This window comes from Abramis brama (assembly GCF_963993115.1).
Source record: "Abramis brama genome assembly, chromosome: 15".
Lineage (NCBI taxonomy): Eukaryota > Metazoa > Chordata > Actinopteri > Cypriniformes > Leuciscidae > Abramis > Abramis brama.
Window position 1 is genome coordinate 2,464,544 of NC_139977.1, and position 18,074 is coordinate 2,482,617.

The window sequence follows — 18,074 nt, forward strand, 5'->3', positions numbered from 1 at the left end:
GAGGTGGAGGATGAAAACCTGCAGAACTGTAAGCCATGCCGTATTTATATGGCACTAAGGCACATTGCCCGGCCTGGGATGCAAGATAACCTTAATGTTGTCTGGAGAAAACCCCAGGCACTCATGAGACGTACACATTGAGTGTGGACGGGGTAAGACGAGCTGAGAGGCGATCAGCACTGAAGCCAACCGGGCAGTTAACTGGGTCCACCTCACGCTCTCTACACCAAGTGGAAACACATTCCACTTTAGGCCGTTCAATCTCCTCATGGAAGGAGCTCTGGAACTGAGTATGGTTTAAACCACTCCAGCCAACAGGCCAACCTCTAGGTACTGAGCCCCCTCAGGGGCCAGGCCCAAAGTTTCCACAGGTCTGGTCGAGGGTGAATATTGAGCCCCGGCCTGTGGAAGCAGGTCCCTCCTCAGAGGCTGGCCTGCCAGGAGTGCTATGATGAAAACCATACCCGGGCCGGCCAGTACGGCGCAACTAGAAGTAGGCTGATCCCATCTAGACAGACCCTCTCCAGAACTCCCGGGAGCAGAGCGATCGGGGGAAAAGTGTACAGGCGTAGCCTCGGCCACGTCTTTACCATGGCATCCAAACCCAATAGGGCTGGATGGGTGAGAGAAAACCACAGTGGACAGTGGGACGTCACTCGAAACGCAAACAATCCACTTCCACTGGGCCGAACGTCTCGCATATCGACCTCCCCTACCTCAGTGTGAAGTCTCCATTCCCCGGGCCTCAGCCCCTGCCTCGACAGGATGTCTGCTCACTGATTCTGGTCCCCTGGGACGTGCATTCCTCTGAGAGATAACAGTTTCCCCTGGGACCACAGGAGGATCTGATGCGCCAAACTGGATAGAGGGCGCGATCTCAGAACCCCTTGATGAATCAAGTAGGAGAACACGGACACATTGTCTACGTGGTGTCCCCTGAGGTCTGGGAGGAAGCTCCTTAGAGCCCTGCCATCCATGACTGCGCCCCAGCCCGTGAGGGAGGCGTCTGTTGAAACGGCTTTCCGGCGACATGACGCTCCGGGCACGGGGCCTTGGGACAGAAACCAAGCTTTTTTCCACATAGATAGGGAACGAAGGCATCTGCGCGTAACCCTGATCATGCGGCACGGGTTCCCCCTCTGGGAAAATCCCTTGGTTTTCAACCACCACTGCATGGCCCTCATGTGCAGCAGGCCGAATGGATTGACGTTGGCCGCTGTTGCCATGAGCCCTAACACTCTCTAAAAATGTTTTACAGTGATGGATTGGCCTAGCTTTATACTGGTCACCGTGGCCAGTATAAAGTCGATAAGACCATCGTGAACGTCCCACGCCACTCCCAGGAACGTGGTTCTCTGGGCTGGTGCCAACACGCTTTTTTCGTGTTGAGTCTAAACCTCTAAAAAACTCAAAACCTTAATGACTAAATTTGATTTCACCCAAATAATTAAGGGTGCCACAAGGATCTCAAAATCTTCAAGGACACAAATAGACCTAATTTTTTCGAACAAGGATGATCGGATTTTGAAATCATATAATTTTCTGACTGGTTTGTCTGACCATAACATGATTCTCGTTGCCCGAAAATTATCAAAAAAACGTCTGCTAAATATAAACAAAACACAGTCAAATATACTGTCCATTCTAAAGCGTGATTTTCCTGCTGTCGATAATGAATTAAATGCTCTTGACTGGAGCACAACTATGGACAATGATGATGTGCATAGCTGCTGTAAAGAGGTAATGAACAAGGTTGAAGGGATCATTTCTAAATTTCTTAAAAAGCAAAAGCATTTGAAAAAGAGAACACTACCCTGGATTAATGAGGAGTTGAAAAAACTAATGAAAGAAAGAGATCCGGCTCTGAAAAAATCTGTTAAAACCAAATTAAGTAGTGATATATATATATTTAAAAGTCTAAGAAATCGAGTCACTAAAAATATAAGAAAAGCAAAAGCGAAGTATTACATTACAACAATAACAGAAGCCAAGGGAAGCCCTCTCATAATGTGGAAGCAAAAAAATGGTATTGTGAAACCGTCAGGCAAATCAAAGACCATCCATGAGCTTAGAAATGGAGGTAGGCAGATTAGGGACAGTAAACAAATAGCACTGGAATTTAATACGTTTTTTGTTTTGTCAGTGGAAGAACTGGTGCAACAAGTTAATGCAGAACAGCAACTAAAATTCACTAAACATCAATCAATAAACCAATACTCGTCATTCTCACTTCAGCAGACCAATGAAGCAAAAGTGCTTGAAGCAATAAATTCAGTTAACAACAACTTTTTCACATAAACACAGTCTTTTTGAAATGAAATAAAAACACTTTTGTAAAGCCGCTGAGACACTTGATCAATTTGTCTATTCAGAGCGGACAATTCCCCACACCTTGGAAACAGGCAAAAGTTATGCCATTATTTAAGTCAGGAACACCTGACTAGGCATGCAATTATCGGCCCGTAATTATCTTACCTGTATTCTCAATGGTGTTCGAAAAAATTGTGTATGGTCAGCTTATGGCTTTTATACAATCAAATAACATTTTACACCCATTACAATTTGGCTTCCATCCTCAATACTCCACCGAAACGACAAACTAGAAATATAGTCTTTTTGGATCTCAAAGGCGTTTGATACGCTAAATCATGACATCTTTATCCACAAACTGTCGAATTTTAACTTCACAACATTAACTTTACAGTGGTTCAAATCATATCTTGAACTGAGAGATCAGTGTGTGGTGGTCAATAATGAAATGTCTACATTCTTAAAAATGAATACAGGAGTACCCAAGGGTCCATTCTTGGGCCCTTGCTTTTTACACTGTATATTAATGATCTGCCAGACTCATGTCCTACAGCAGGATTTCAGATGTACACTGACGATGCAGTGGTTTATGTGCGAGGGAAAAGTGTGCATGCAGTGTCTGATGAACTGGCAAAATACCTGCAAACTGTGGCAGTGTCACGGAACGCACGACAACGCCTCCTCCTGGTTTCACTAGATCCCTCTCTCCTGCATACTAGGACTGCATTTCCCTCATCACCTCATTATGATTTCATCAGTTTCACCTGTGCACCCTCAGCTCCCCTTTATCTGGACTGTTCTGTTCTGTTCTCATTTGTGAAGTCTTGTTTTACCAAACCTCTGTCTCAGTTTGTATCCCTTGCTACTCAGTATTTTGACTTAACCTGGTGTATTTGAACTTGGACTCTGAACTCGTTTGTGAACCTTTGCTGCCTGCCTCTGACTACTGCTTGTTTGACTACGATTCTGGATTGCCCCTGTCATCTTTTGAGTTTGTTATCTTCTGCAATAAATATCTGCAAATGGATCCGACCGTCTCTGCCTCTCCGTCACAGGCGGTGTGGTTTCAAAATGCAGGTCTGACATTGAATGTTAAAAAGACTATGTCTGTTTGCTTTGCCTCAAGATTCAAGTCCATATCAGAAGAACTAAATTTACGGATAAATGGGCATAAGATCCAGCAGGTTTCAGAGGTCAAATACATGGGCCTTATACTTGACTCTCAACTTAAATTTGACAGTCATATAAAAAAAATCTGTTGAGCAGCCAAAGCAAATCTTTACACATTCAGACTGATCAGGGACTACCTACCGTTTCATGCTGCTCACACTTTCATGCACGCCATGATCTTCTCGCTTATGAGTTAATGCATCTGCTCATGGTCACAGGCTACTGTTGCTACAGTTAAGCCACTTCAAATGATTTAGAACAGAGCGGTTAAAATCCTAGATAGGAAAACCATTAGGTCACATCATTGTGTTAGTCTGAGGAATTTAAACATTTTATCTTTTGCAAATTTCACAAAATTTTAAACTAACCCTAATATTGTGTTATACTGTATTATTATGTTTATTTTAACTATGTATTGTTTAATTTTATGTAAAGGCCCACTAGGGACTAACATTGAGAATTAGCTTTGACTAAAATGTTGTAGTATGTAACATGAGCTTATGACACATACTTGTCCCTATTCAAATAAACTTAAATAAAAAAATAATAATAAAATCCCAGGCTCTGGATGTGGGCAAGGACGGCATCTCGATGCCGAACTGCCAGCTCTTGTGACTGGGCCATAATAAGCCAGTCATCGATATAATTTAGCACCCTGATACCCCTTTTTGAAGCCTCAGCGTTGCTAGAGCTGCATCCATAGCTAGGCCGTACAGAAGAACCCAATATTGGAGCGCTTCGCCCCCGAAAGCGAACATCAGGAACTTCCTGTGAGATGGAAGGATGGATATGTGGAAGTATGTGTCCCTTAGATCTATCGTGATAAACCAATCCTCAGATTTGATCTGACTCACGATGATGGAAATAGTGAACATCTTAAACCTGAATCTCCACAGAGACCGATTCAAATGCCTTAGATCTAAAGTTGGCACAACCCTCCATCCTTCTTGTGAACTATGAAGTAGCGGCTGTAGAACCCGGACTCCCTGTCCGGCAGAGGAACACACTCTATGGCCTCTTTTACCAGCAGGGAGTTTACTTCCTGTTGCAATACCCGACCCTGCACTTGTCATGATCCTGGTTTCTTTTCCTCTTTCTCTGTCTCCCTCTTGTGGTCACACACTCACTCGCACACTCACTCACACAATCACGCACACACATCCACTCCTCCGCTCATTATCTCTTACAGCTGTTTCCCCTTTCGTTCCCTTCTCCTCACCTGTTCCCTTTTTTCTCTTGATTGTCTCTGCTTCTTATTCCCTCTTCCTAGCCCTATCTTGTTGTCGGATTATTCAATGACCTCTCGTGAGATACGTCTGTTCTCTAGTCCTGTCCTGTCCTGTCCTGTCCTGTCCTGTCCTGTCCTGTCTTGTCTGTGGAAAGTGAAACCATTAATTCTGCTGTGAGTAATACTGCCATCAGACTGTGTATTATCCAGCTGTGCCTGTTTGCAGAGTACCTGTTCAGCACCTGCTCATGGCTGTTCACCCTTTCTGCTGTCTTCACTATTCCTGACTGGCTGAATGCATCTCGGGGTCCCTGCCTCTGTCCTCGTGGAAGTTTGTGCTGATTTTCTAAAGATCCAGTCGTCTGGCAGTTTCTGTTCTGGCTCTGATTAATGCCTGTGATTTGTGTTCTTATTATTCATTAAGGACTATTTCCTTTATTTATTAAAGACTGTTAACTGCATCCCGCCCTGGTCTTCCATCGTTCTTACCATAACAGCACTGGGTCGGCTTCATTCCACACCAACCCGTTGAATTTCGGTGGGAGGAATCAAACTGCCCATTGTGTGCAGGACCTAAGGAGAAATATTTGGCAGGTCTTGCCATGCTTTGAAATATTCTACTAAGGGAACCAGCCTCTCGAGACTGATTTCGGGTATCATTCGAGATTCGTTCTCAATCCCCTGAAGCGGCTCTCCGGCAGGGTTTGGTTGAAACGATTCTCGATGTGCGGACGCGAGCGCTGCCTGGCCGCAAGCCCGTGAGGCAGACAGAGCAGCGTGCATTCGCTGGAAACCGATGTGAAGCGCACTTTACTGCGGGATACAGACATCGATTTCCTGAGGGCTCCCCAGAGGGGAGGCTCTTTCGGTTTCGTTCTCAAATTCAATCCCTGATTAACAGATTGTACCTCATTTTTTGACGTCACTAAGCATCGCCTGCAACTGCATTCATCTGACTAAAAAAAACCCCACATAATTTCATAAATAATACAGGATCTCTGGAGAACTTAGTTCTGATTGGTTAATCACAATGCTGAGAGGAATAAAAGTTCCCTTTCGAGAGGTCTCTCCTATTGCGTAAGTAGCTTACGCTACGGGAATACTCCTTTTCTCGAGAATATTGAAGCCAAAAAATGTTTAAACGCAGTGCAGCTGCACAGCATACACAGATGAGCGGCGAGAGCGGTCATTGGCTGTGCTGCGGCAACTACATGAACCTATGATGGGGCGGCTCAGACACGCAGTCCAATCAGTGCAATTCGCGCCCTAATGTGTCAGAGCCCGCCAGGGATCTTCCCGCAGAGTGGGGAGATCCATCTGGTCGCACTCAGGGCAGCCGCCCTTGCCGAGTGCAGCTTCTGCGTGGTCCCGGCCCAGGCAGGAAGCGCAGAGGATGTGGCGATCTCCACTGAGGAGAGGTTGGAGTGAGGCATTTGAAACAACGCCCGCGTGAAATTTCTCTTTTAGAAAGTGTCGCGGTAGCGAACACAGCAAAAAGGATACGGCGCACTGGATGGCACAGCAGAACAGCGGGCTGAAGGCGGCGAAGGAAGCTCAGATCTGCAAAGCAGGGGCTTGTTCCGCTGGGTTGCTCGTCGACGGCGGCAAAGGCTTGTGATCCAGAGAATCAGAGAAGTGGAAGTTCGCTGAAGGAGATTAAATCTAGACTTTGACGGCACGATGGGCTGAATTTATAGCCTCTGGCCATGCCCATCCTGGCGGGCTCTGACACGTCAGATCCTGATTGGACTACGCGTCTGAGCCGCCCCGTCATAGGTTCATGCAGTTGCCGCAGCACAGCCAATGACCGCTCTTTTGGCTTCAATATTCTCAAGAAAAGGAGTTTTCCCACAGCGTAAGCTACTTACGCAATACTCATTCCCACATTACATAATGGAACCAAGGTTACGTTAGGAACCGAGACGTTTTGTATAATGACTGATTACCTGTTATTATAAGATTTTCAGCATAATGTAAACATTAATGAAAAACAAAGTTCATGAAACAAAAATGTCATCTTTTCCTTGGTGTAAATGTCAGATAGATCATAACATAACATTCAAATCAGAGACAAACATAACATCATTACAGATTATGTAAAGTAAATATTTTAGATTTACGAGATATTCGATTTTATGCATTTCAATCAATAGATAAATTTCATCAAATTTAATAGAATAATCCTTACACATTTTAATTGAATAATTGATTAAGGATTGTTCACTTATTCAATTAAAATGTGTAAGGTATATTCAGTTTAATTGGTTTTGAATTTTACTATTAATTGAAAGGCCTAATTCTTAAAAAAAAAAAAAAGCTTAATTGTTTTTGAGTGCACTTTGATCTCTGCATATCGTGCACGAGCACGTACAGTGTCACATGCTGTTATGATCAGTGGTGTCCAGAAGATGGCAGTGCTTTGAATATAAGTGTGCTGGAGCTTCATGAGGAAAACACACAACATTCACAGAGAGTTATTCAAATTAGGCAGTGTGAAAATGTTTTTTTATCAATGAAGTCATATATAAAGTTTAATTTACCCAGTGAGACAAGATGTCTTTAGATTTTAAGAAACATGGAGACTATATGTGTCTTCTGCTGAATCCATTAAACATTTATTCTATCAATGTGTATTTACCAAATTACAAATTAAAGGGGGGGTGAAATGCTCATTTTCACTCAATCTCCTGTTAATCTTGAGTACCTATAGAGTAGTATTGCATCCTTCAAATCTTCAAAAAGTCTTTAGTTTTATTAAGAAAGATAGGCTGTACCGAGTCTTTCCGGAAAAAAACGAGCGGCTGGAGGCGGGCCGTGTGGGCGAAGCTAAAGCTGTGCTAACACGCTGAGCTAACAACAACACTCAGAGACATTTGAAGCAGTTTTACTCACCGCCTGCGGTTCCAACCACGACCGCGAACCTTTATCATTGTGACTGCTCGATCCTTAATATGTAATTCTTAATTCTACTACTATATGTGTAAAAAAAGAAGAAATATGTTATTTAGGCGACATAAAGGAGAGATAAAGAACATCCACTGGACTTTCTGTTCATCATCATGTGTGAAGTGGTTTCTTTAAATATCTAAAGAAAATATCAGTGATAGTGATGCATTATTGTTCATTTATTAGGTGATGATATGTTTGACAATTAAAACTGAATCAACAAATAAACTGTAATATAACAACACACTTCAGCCGAGACTTGTTCACAATACAGCATGGCCTTTCGTACCTTATTGCTTACATAATATAATGCAATCAAAAGAAACAATTTAAGAACAAGATTAAAATTATAAACTAAAACTAAATTAATTTAAACAGCACGCACACACACACACACACACACACACACACACATACAGACAGAAACACAAACTGATTAGCAAACACTTTAAGCAAAAACTTAAATTATGTGGAAGCATTCATCCATTCTTTAAAAATAAGGAAAGCAAAACATACAGGTAATTGCTGAAAATATATTAATTTCCATTTAATATATGTGTGTGAGGGGAGGGGTTATTACATTACACAAAGTACATTCAGAACTACAATTATATAAACAAAAGAAAACGTACAGCCTTGTAGTTTGCCAACAGTTACAGAAATACTTTAAAGCTTTCCTGTTATCTGTGGGGTATGGTTTTCTTAATAGGTTACATAGCCTATTCTGATTTCACGTTGAAGAATAAAAAAGGGGTTTGGTTTTACTCTACCTTTGCATGTATGTATATGATATTTAGTGAAAAATGTTTAGACTTCAGTTGTCTCGCTAAGTCCGAAAACGAAATGAATCCAGCCCTTTGGGAGATTCAGCTCGAAGGCCGGTTAGCGCCCTCTGGAGGAAGACACCATATAGCATCTTTGCAGGCAATGGGGACAGATCACAGTCTATGAGACAGATAGGCTTGTGCATTTGTGAATCAGGGCCGCGGAACGACAGTCTCAAAAGATTCCACAGATACAAAAGCGCATATTCAGGGGCATTCTTAAGGCAGAACACCAATGCAAAAGACTCTGAAATTACAGGTACAGATAAAGCAAAGTTGTGAATTGTGTTGTGAGCAAAGCAATGCGAGTAAGGACAATAATGCACGATTGTGTGTGGATCGCTGTGTGTGTGTGTGTGTGTGTGGATCTCTCGCGTGCATTCGTGGATCGCTGTGTGTGTGTGTGTGAGAGAGATAATCTCTCGCGTGCATTTGTGGATTGCTTTGTGTGTGAATCTCTCGCGTGCATTTGTGGATTGCTTTGCGTGTGTGGATCTCTCGGGTGCATTTGTGGATTGCTGCGCGCACATGTGGATCTCTCGCGTGCATTTGTGGATTGCTTTGCACACATGTGGATCTCTCGCGTGCATTTGTGGATTGCTGCGCACACATGTGGATCTCTCGCGTGCATTTGTGGAAGGTTTTGAGACTGTTTTCACTCCATAATAAATGTTTTATAATAACCTAATGCACAAAAATAAACAAGAACTATTACAGAGGAATGATTAAAATAAAAAATATAAGGTGCCATTAATGTTTACAGTAATTTTGTAATTTACACAGTGAAGTGCAACAGAATGTAAAAAAAACCTCTTTAATTCCTTATGTTTACCTTAGATCAGACATAGTTAAAACTATGGATATATGCTCAACTACTTTTTGCTGCTTTCATTATTACTTTAGAATTGTTTTAATACTTTATTATTTTATTAAAGTATTATTTCAAATTTGCGCAAGCGTTTTTAAGACGCGTGATGTCACCACTTAACGCAAATACGACGCATGCGCTGTCAGCGCGATATGGCACAAGAGTTTTCAACCGCATTTCCTGTTTACCGTGGCGTCGACGTCATTACTGTGCCACTAACCAATGAGAACCAGGTGCGGCCCCGCCTCGATCGACGTCATCACTTTACCGCTAACCAATGAGAAGCGTTATCTGCAGGCTGCAGCCAGGTGTATTTATATGAAGCTCCAGCACAGTTATATTCAAGGCACTGCCATCTTCTGGACACCACTGATCATAACAGCATGTGACGCCGCTGTACGTGCTCGTGCACGATATGCAGAGATCAAAGTCCATCAAAAACAATTAAGCCTTTTTTTTTTTTTTTTTAAGAATTACGCCTTTCAATTAATAGTAAAATTCCATCCAATTAAATTGAATAATCCTTACACATTTTAAATAAATAAGTGAACAATCTTTAATCAATTATTCAGTTAAAATGTGTAAGGATTATTCTATTAAATTTGATTTAATTTTTCTATTGATTGAAATGCGTAAATCTAAAATATTTACTTTACATAATCTGTAATGATGTTGTGTTTCTCCGTTATAAATGTAATGTTATGATCTGTGTATCTGACATTTACCGCAAGGAAAATACATGACATTTTTGTTTCATGAACTTTGTTTTTATACTCTGTTTACATTATGCTGAAAATCTTATAATAACTCATTATACAAAACTTTTATTCCTCTCAGCATTGTGATTGACCAATCAGAACTAAGTTCTCCAGAGATCCTGTATTATTTATGAAATGATGTGCACAGACAGCCTATTCAAGCCCTAAGTGACCAGAAGAGCCTCACGAGAGATTATCTGGATTTATCAGAGATAGGACAGGCCTCAGCTCTTATGCTTAACCCTCTGAGCCTGTTCCGTAACGCGAGTGAAAGTCTTGTATCGTTTTTTTTTTTTTTACAAACTTTATTATGGACAATACACAGGACAATAGGTACAGAGAACACTACAAATACTGTGCAACCTGCTCACCAAAAAATGAAATGTACAGTATGTACAGACCAGAGAATAATAACATATAACTTAATATATAGAAGGGTAAAATTAAAAATTATGCAGTTCCTTCAGGAGATGAAATGTTCTTGTAGCCTTCATATTTTGCATGTTTTCTATTGTTTTGTAATATGATTTAAAGTCCAGATGAAATACCTTAAAACAAGGTTGTGAATTAGACCATTTACATTTGTGAATATGGTATTTTCCGAAGATAATAAACAGCTGAATAACAAAAATTAATTTTTTGGACAAACCACATAAATCAAAGTATAACATGACATCAAAAATATTGATTCTGATGTTTACATTCAATTTTGTGATTATATATTCTTCCAAATCAGACCAAATTTTTTTTGTGTACATACAGTGATAAAATAAATGAAAAATAGTCTCCTTATTTGATTGGCAAAAAACACAAGACTCTTCTATGTTTATTTTAAATCTTCTTAACGTATCTTTAACAAGATAAATTTGATGTAAAATTTTAAATGAAACTTCTTTTATTTTATTATTAATACAGTATTTATAAATAGTAGCATTTGCCTTTTCCCAATTTAAATCACCCATGGTTGAATACCAAAAAAACTTTGCAGCAGGTGGAACCGAGCACGAAATAATATATAATATACACGAAATTCTAATATATTTATTGTATTCTTTCTTTATAATGTCTGTATCTCCAATAATTTTTTTTATTAAATTCAACACTAATACCTGTGAATGATATGTGTTTTAGAATTTGAAGTGAACCTGTAGGGATTGCATCAAATACAACTGTGTATTCTTTTGGTGTCACTGGGAAGTTAAAATTTTGAAGAAATTATGAATATGACATGAGCAAACCATCTTTGTCCAGTAACTGTCCTACCAACAGAATTCCTCTATCAAACCATGGCCAACAAAACAGAGTCTTCTTTTTATAAAGGATTTCTTTGTTATTCCAAATAAAGTATCTATGTGGACTAAAGTTGTGTTTATAGATCAATATCCAAGATAGAAGGGCTTGTTTGTGGAAGTCAGCTAATTTCAAGGGAATTTTATCAATAGAAAAAATACATTTCAGTAGAAAATGTATGCCACCAAGAGAATTGAACAAATATGATGGAAAAGCGTTCCAGATGCTGTCAGGGCTTTTCAAGAATTCTATAATCCATTTAATTTTAAAAGTATTATTTATAGTATGAAAATCCAGCACTTCCAGACCACCTTGGTCTCTACATCCTGTGATAACATCTTTTTTGAGATAATGGGTTTTTTTCCTCCAGATATAATCATACAGTATTTTATCCAATTCTTTAATTGTATTTTTTGGGATATCCAGCGATAAGGCAACATATACAGAGCGTAATATACCTTCTGCCTTTGAAATTAAAACCCTGCCAAATAGAGACAAGTCTCTCATTAACCATGAATTTAGTTTAGATTGTATTTTTTTAACAATTGGATCAAAATGTAACTTATGACGTTCCTCTTTATTTTTACAAATTACAATTCCAAGATATGTCACTTTTTCATTACAGTTTTTTGGATTGCTTAAGCACAATTTTCAAAACAGGGCCCGTGTTTTCAAAACACTACACACAATTAGCACAACCACACACCCAATTAGCAAAACACTACAGATCTTTTGCATAATTAAACACTCTTGTAAAAACTATACACTTCTGTTTAAAAACCACACTTTGTTACCATATGAAACACACACGTTTCACATTACTGTACTGTAGCGTTTATACGCCCACGTATAAATATAATTAATTATTATTCATAACGGATTATGATCAATAATTAATATTTTAATTATTTTCAGAATTTACTGTAGCAGAATCAATAGTATGATCATTTTATCCATTCATCCAATGAACAGAAAGCATAAACAATTATTAACTCTAGGAAATATAATATCTTCCTGGCCAAGAAAGAATAATCCCCAGCTAACAATAAATTAAGAAATAATCACGTGTAAAAGCATCGGTAACTTAGATCGAAGTTCAAGACAATACATTTCGTAAGCACATAACACAAGTAATATTTCTCTTTAAAATACGAACAAGACTTTATTGATTATTCTAACACATACACCTAATATCTAACACAAACACACGCACACGCAGACACACGCATTCATACAAGTTGCCAAAAGAAAGAAAGAAAGAAAGAAAGAAAGAAAGAAAATTAGAAAGAGTTTGGAAAGAAAGAGTTTAACCCTCTGGGGTCTGAGGGGTTTTCTGGGCCCTGGAGGTGTTCTGACATGCCCTGACATTTGTGCTTTTTTCAGTTATTTATAAACATGATAATGGCAAAGGTGTAAATTCACTCTATATAGCACAAACAGGGCTACCATAATATGTGATCAACATGCATGTATATGTTTGAATTTTTAAGAGAATAATGTTTATGCGTGGTTATTGAAAAAAATGCGTGGTTATTGTCGCTTCGAGTTCTGGCTTCAAAATGATGTGAAAATAGTCTTGCTTTATCGTTCACATTAAACAATACATTGATTTAAATTGTATAAGACAGGTTTTGCTTGGAAAGCCAATATGCAAGGGGGGCGTGAACGAGGAGTGGTTTCCACCTGAGAATACAATGTCCCACCCATTATGCGTAATGAGCCATTCATTCAGGTGTGACACTGACTGAGCCCCACAAGAATGAATGCAAGGACAAAAGATATATTTAGAAGAAGACTTATATTGACCATTTAAGATTTTGCTTACATCTATCTTGTAAATATGTTTTGCTATTTTATTAAAAAGGTTACAATTACAACAATAATTACAATTTCAACAATATTTCAAGTGTACACTTTCTTTGTAAAAAAAATATTATAGGCCTACATTTTATCATATGTATTCATTAGTTTGAATATAGCCAACATTGGAACAGCTAACATCTTAGTTGATGACTTTATTTTTGACAAAAATAGTATTTTTATATATATATATATATATATATATATATATATATACAGATACATGTACATGTACATACATATATATATAGTCAACAAAATGTTGTCTTTCATATTTCGCTGGACTGTAACGTTGTTTTTATGAAATATTAGTGCATATAAATGTTAATTTGCAGTTTAATACATTGCTTATACAAATAGCCTAAATTTTATTTCACCATATTTCAGTCGATTTTTACTCATCTCAGTATAGCAATACAGTTTGCTAAAACATCATCATTCATTCACACACAGAAACTCGATTCAAATTTAAACTGTCTTTTTGCGAGCTGTGGTAAACAACGCGCATCTCTGCCATTCATTCATTCACACACAGAAACGCGATTCACTTGAGAAGGAAAAAAAACTTACTTCAGTATTCCTCAGCTCAGTCGGATCCTTGCTCCTCGAAATACCTGCACTTCTGAGGTACATTTTCCATTATTATTATTCCTCACAGCGTTGCGAGACGGTGTAAACAAGTACAATGTGTTTTCTCGAGCTGATATGGGGGGCGTTTACAGGTTTGCGTGGATTGCCTCAGTCATTTGCGTTTGAATAGCGCGCGCTCTCCGTGGGCGGGGTCACATTAAAAATAATTAGATGAGATGAGAACGACTAACATCTCGCTCTTTTCTTACAGATTACATGAACTGAGAATATTTGTTTTTTATATAAATTACTTCATTTAAAAGAAGAGAATTCAAGCTTCATGCCTGTGTGTCTGTATGCCTGTTTGACTGAGTATTCGCTGAGTTATTGTTCATTTTCGGACGCGTCTCAGAATGGACTACACTGACAGAGAGAAGGCAGAACTTGCTTTGTATTTATTTTTCTTTATTTGGCAAAAAGCACAACACTTTGTTTTTATTGTGAGTATACACAAAAATAATACACATTTAACAGAATCGATTGATGTATGAAACTTGTATGTAAAATCAAAGTCAACAGATTATTTTGGAGTCTCCTTTGCACTGATAAGGAAAAAAGCGAGCAGATCATGCCGGCGTGATTGCCGACCTCAGAGGGTTAAGGCTATATTGCATCCCAGGCTGGGCAGTGTGCGTAATTGCCATTTAATGTGGCACGGCTTACGGTTCTGCAGGTTTTTCATCCTCCACCTCACGTGATGGCGGATGAAGAAAGACTTAATTTACTCTGCCCTGTCAGAGCTCAAGATTTATGTCCAGTGGTCTTCTTCATGGCAGAAGTAAGACCAGTTGCTGGTGTGCTTCGGGTTGCCCAAGAAGGGGCTTCCCGCATCCAAACAGACCATCAGTAACTGGGTCGTTCATCTCTATGGCCTATCAGGTGCGCAGCTTGCCTTCACCTTTGGCCATGAGGGCTCATTCAACCAGAGGCATGGCGTCCTCTAGAGCCCTCATTTCAGGGGCCCCGATCCAAGAAGTGTGCGATGCAGCAGGATGGGCCACCCCTCATACTTTCATCAGATTCTATAGCCTGGACATTCCTTCTACGCCAGGCACTCTAGTGCTCTCGTCCTAAGTGTGCCTGTGTGCAGCTTCACACTGGGACAGGCAGGGCTTGTTGTGGCATAGTGGGTACTCGTTCCCCAAAGTGTCTTATCAACTGTACGACTGTAACCCTTGTTCCCTAAGAAAGGAAACGAGAACTGCGTCCCTCCGCCACGCCTTCCTCTGCCAGGAAGCGACTTGCTTCATCGCAGAAGCTAACTCGGTTGTGTGCCAGCGTCCTTTTGTAACTTCCGTGTATGCCGTCACACGTTACATCATGACGCAACACCAATCAAGATTGGCTTAGTTTCATTCATGCCTCAGAGCTGCTACGCTAAGGGCGTTCCCCAAAGTGTCTTATCGACGCAGTTCTCGTTCCCTTTCTCAGGGAACAAGGGTTACAGTCGTAACCCGAGACGTTTTGCAGCTCATGGTTTTCTCCAGTAAGAGGCTGTTCTCGTCAGCGCAGGAGAATCCTCACTCAATGTCTCACACACATATACACACACATATGCAAACACACACTCCGGTAGAGGCCGTTCGTCATCAGCACAGAAGAATCCAGGTGAACAGGTGTGTGTGTGTGTGTATGTGATCAGCTGAAGAATATCTCAGATGCTTTAGACTGGTTAATCTGCATTGTTTCTGGACTGGGCCTGAAGCCGTTGGTGAAGCTCCTCATGTCACGGATGATCGACTCCCGCTAGATGACATTCAGCTCCTGTAGCAGCACGTTCATTCCTAACAGACACCCTGAAGTGTGTGAGCCGAACCGGAGGTGTGTGTGTGTGTGAGCCGTTCCTCTCTGAGCCTTCTCCCGTTTGCTGATCGGCTTCCTTTACTGTGAGTAACAGCAGGTTTTCTATGACTTCACTGAACTCAGTGTGTGTGTGTGTGTGTGTGTGTGTGGTTGTGTGTGTGTATGGGGTCTGGTCACAGAACACAAATCTGTGTGTTTTGTGAGTGTTCACACTGAAATGTATGAAGTGCATTTTGTGTCACTGAACACTTTTAACTAAAAATGAAGATCCCATAAAATGTATAAAACTGACATTTCTTCTGTTGAAAATAAAAGTTATTTTGATGAATGTGTTTCCAAACAGTTGCAGTCCCCTGTGACTTCCATAGAATATATTTTCATACTATGGAAGTCAATGGGAAACAGCAACTGTCTGGTTAGCCACATTCTTCAAAATATCTTCTTTTGTGTTTAGCACTAGAAAAGAAATTAAAGGGGTCATATAATGGTACATGCACTTTTACAAGTTGATTGTACTGAAATGTGTGTTGGCGGTGCCTGTACACAACCATCATAAAATGATAAAAATCCATCCATTAAATCGAGCCGTCTGACCGTGTGACGTCACATGGTCGGACGCCCTTCCCACGATTGTTAATTGACAGCAGCGTTTCAACACAGACCTGCCCTGAGCGAGCTGTCTGTCATCATAGTCCGCATCGTTGATACGCGGGAGCAGAATGGCGTCTTAGCGATTGTGGTGTTCTGTTCTTGGGTGTAATAAGGAACACAGCATCATTTTGATGTTCCTAAATCCGAATCGCTGAAGACGCAGTGGCTGAGTTTTGTTTTCGAAGGGAATATTCCCTGCGATCAACGTCAATGCTTTCATGTTTGCGCAGTTCATGGTAATGTCATGAACTGCTCCGAGACTCGAAGGTGAGATCCAAATGCAGCTTTCATTATGGGCAATCCAAAGGTGTAATCCAAAGTACAGGCAATGGGTCAAAACACAGGTAGGAAGTCCAAACAAACAAACAAAACAAAACAGGCAGGGGTCAGAGGTAAGAGAGTAATCCACGGAACAGGCAAGAAATCCAAAAACCAAGAGACAGGAAACCAGGGAAAATGCTCAGAGATGCAGTGCGACACAAACAAAACTTCGCTGTGAGTGAATGAGTGAACATGGAATAAATAGGCTGAAACTAACAAGATAATGAGACACAGGTGAATGTGATAATGAGTGCTGATGAGTCCAGGCAGAGAATGATGGGAGATGTAGTTTGTGAGTGAAACATGATAGTCTGGTGTGGAGTGCCATCTGGTGGCTCTCAAGGGCACTCCAGCTGGTGACCGTTACAGGTAACACAATACCTGCAAAATACTGTTTACATCCTGCAAATGCACAGATGCTTCCTCAGAGACTCCCGCTGCCTAGCCTAGAAATCTAGACGCACCCTAGCGGCAGCAAAATGTATTTTGCAGCCAGGCCAGTCTAGCAACTCTCCATTGACTTTCGAGCTGCAAAAACCTAAATTGGGTCAGGCCAATCACGTCGCGGCAGGCGGGACGGGCTTAACATATGACGACAGAGTTGCGACGGTTCCCTGGCTGCCACTTGAAAACAAAGAATGACAGCTGCTGCTGGAGAACAGTCTTTCGAATCGGCTTTGTCCACGACTCTGGAGGACTTGGAGTTAAGTTTTTATTTGAGAAAAGAGCAAAGAAACGGCACTTAAGTCATTCTTAAAAAAAGGAAGATGTGTTCGTCGTTTTGCCGGCCAGATATGGCAAAAGTTGAATCTATCAACTAGCTCCGCTGTTGGGAAAATGCTCTGGTTGGTTGAAGCGCTGTCCTATTGCGTGCAGAGGGAATTTGAAAGACAGCCGTTTATCCCGCCCCTCGGAGTGAGCGTGTCTATGGTGAGTTTCCAGACCTAACATCTTGATGTAGATCTGGCTTGCCAGGCTACCCGCTGCCATTCTTTCTCCAAAATATACCCTCAACTGTTGTCAAGGCAACACTCCACGTGTGTGTGTCAAAAACGCCCCACAGTACAGAGGGGCGGGGTGAGCAAAGCTCATTATCATTTAAAGACACATGCACTTAAATGGCGTGCTGAAAACAGAGCTGTTTTTGACCAGGTAAAATTAGTGTTTTCTTACAATACTAATGAGAATTTTTAATTAAAGTATATTACAAACGTTTCATTTAGACCCTAAAGAATCATATTAACTTGTACAAAAATGGCATTATATGACCCCTTTAATACAGGTTTGGAACAACACTAGATAGTACTAAGTAACACAGTGGCGTAACTTTGTTTTAAAAAGTGGGTGGGACATTGCTAACACAATGCTAAATCATATGTATGTACAATAACATTACGATGTCCAGCAATTGATTT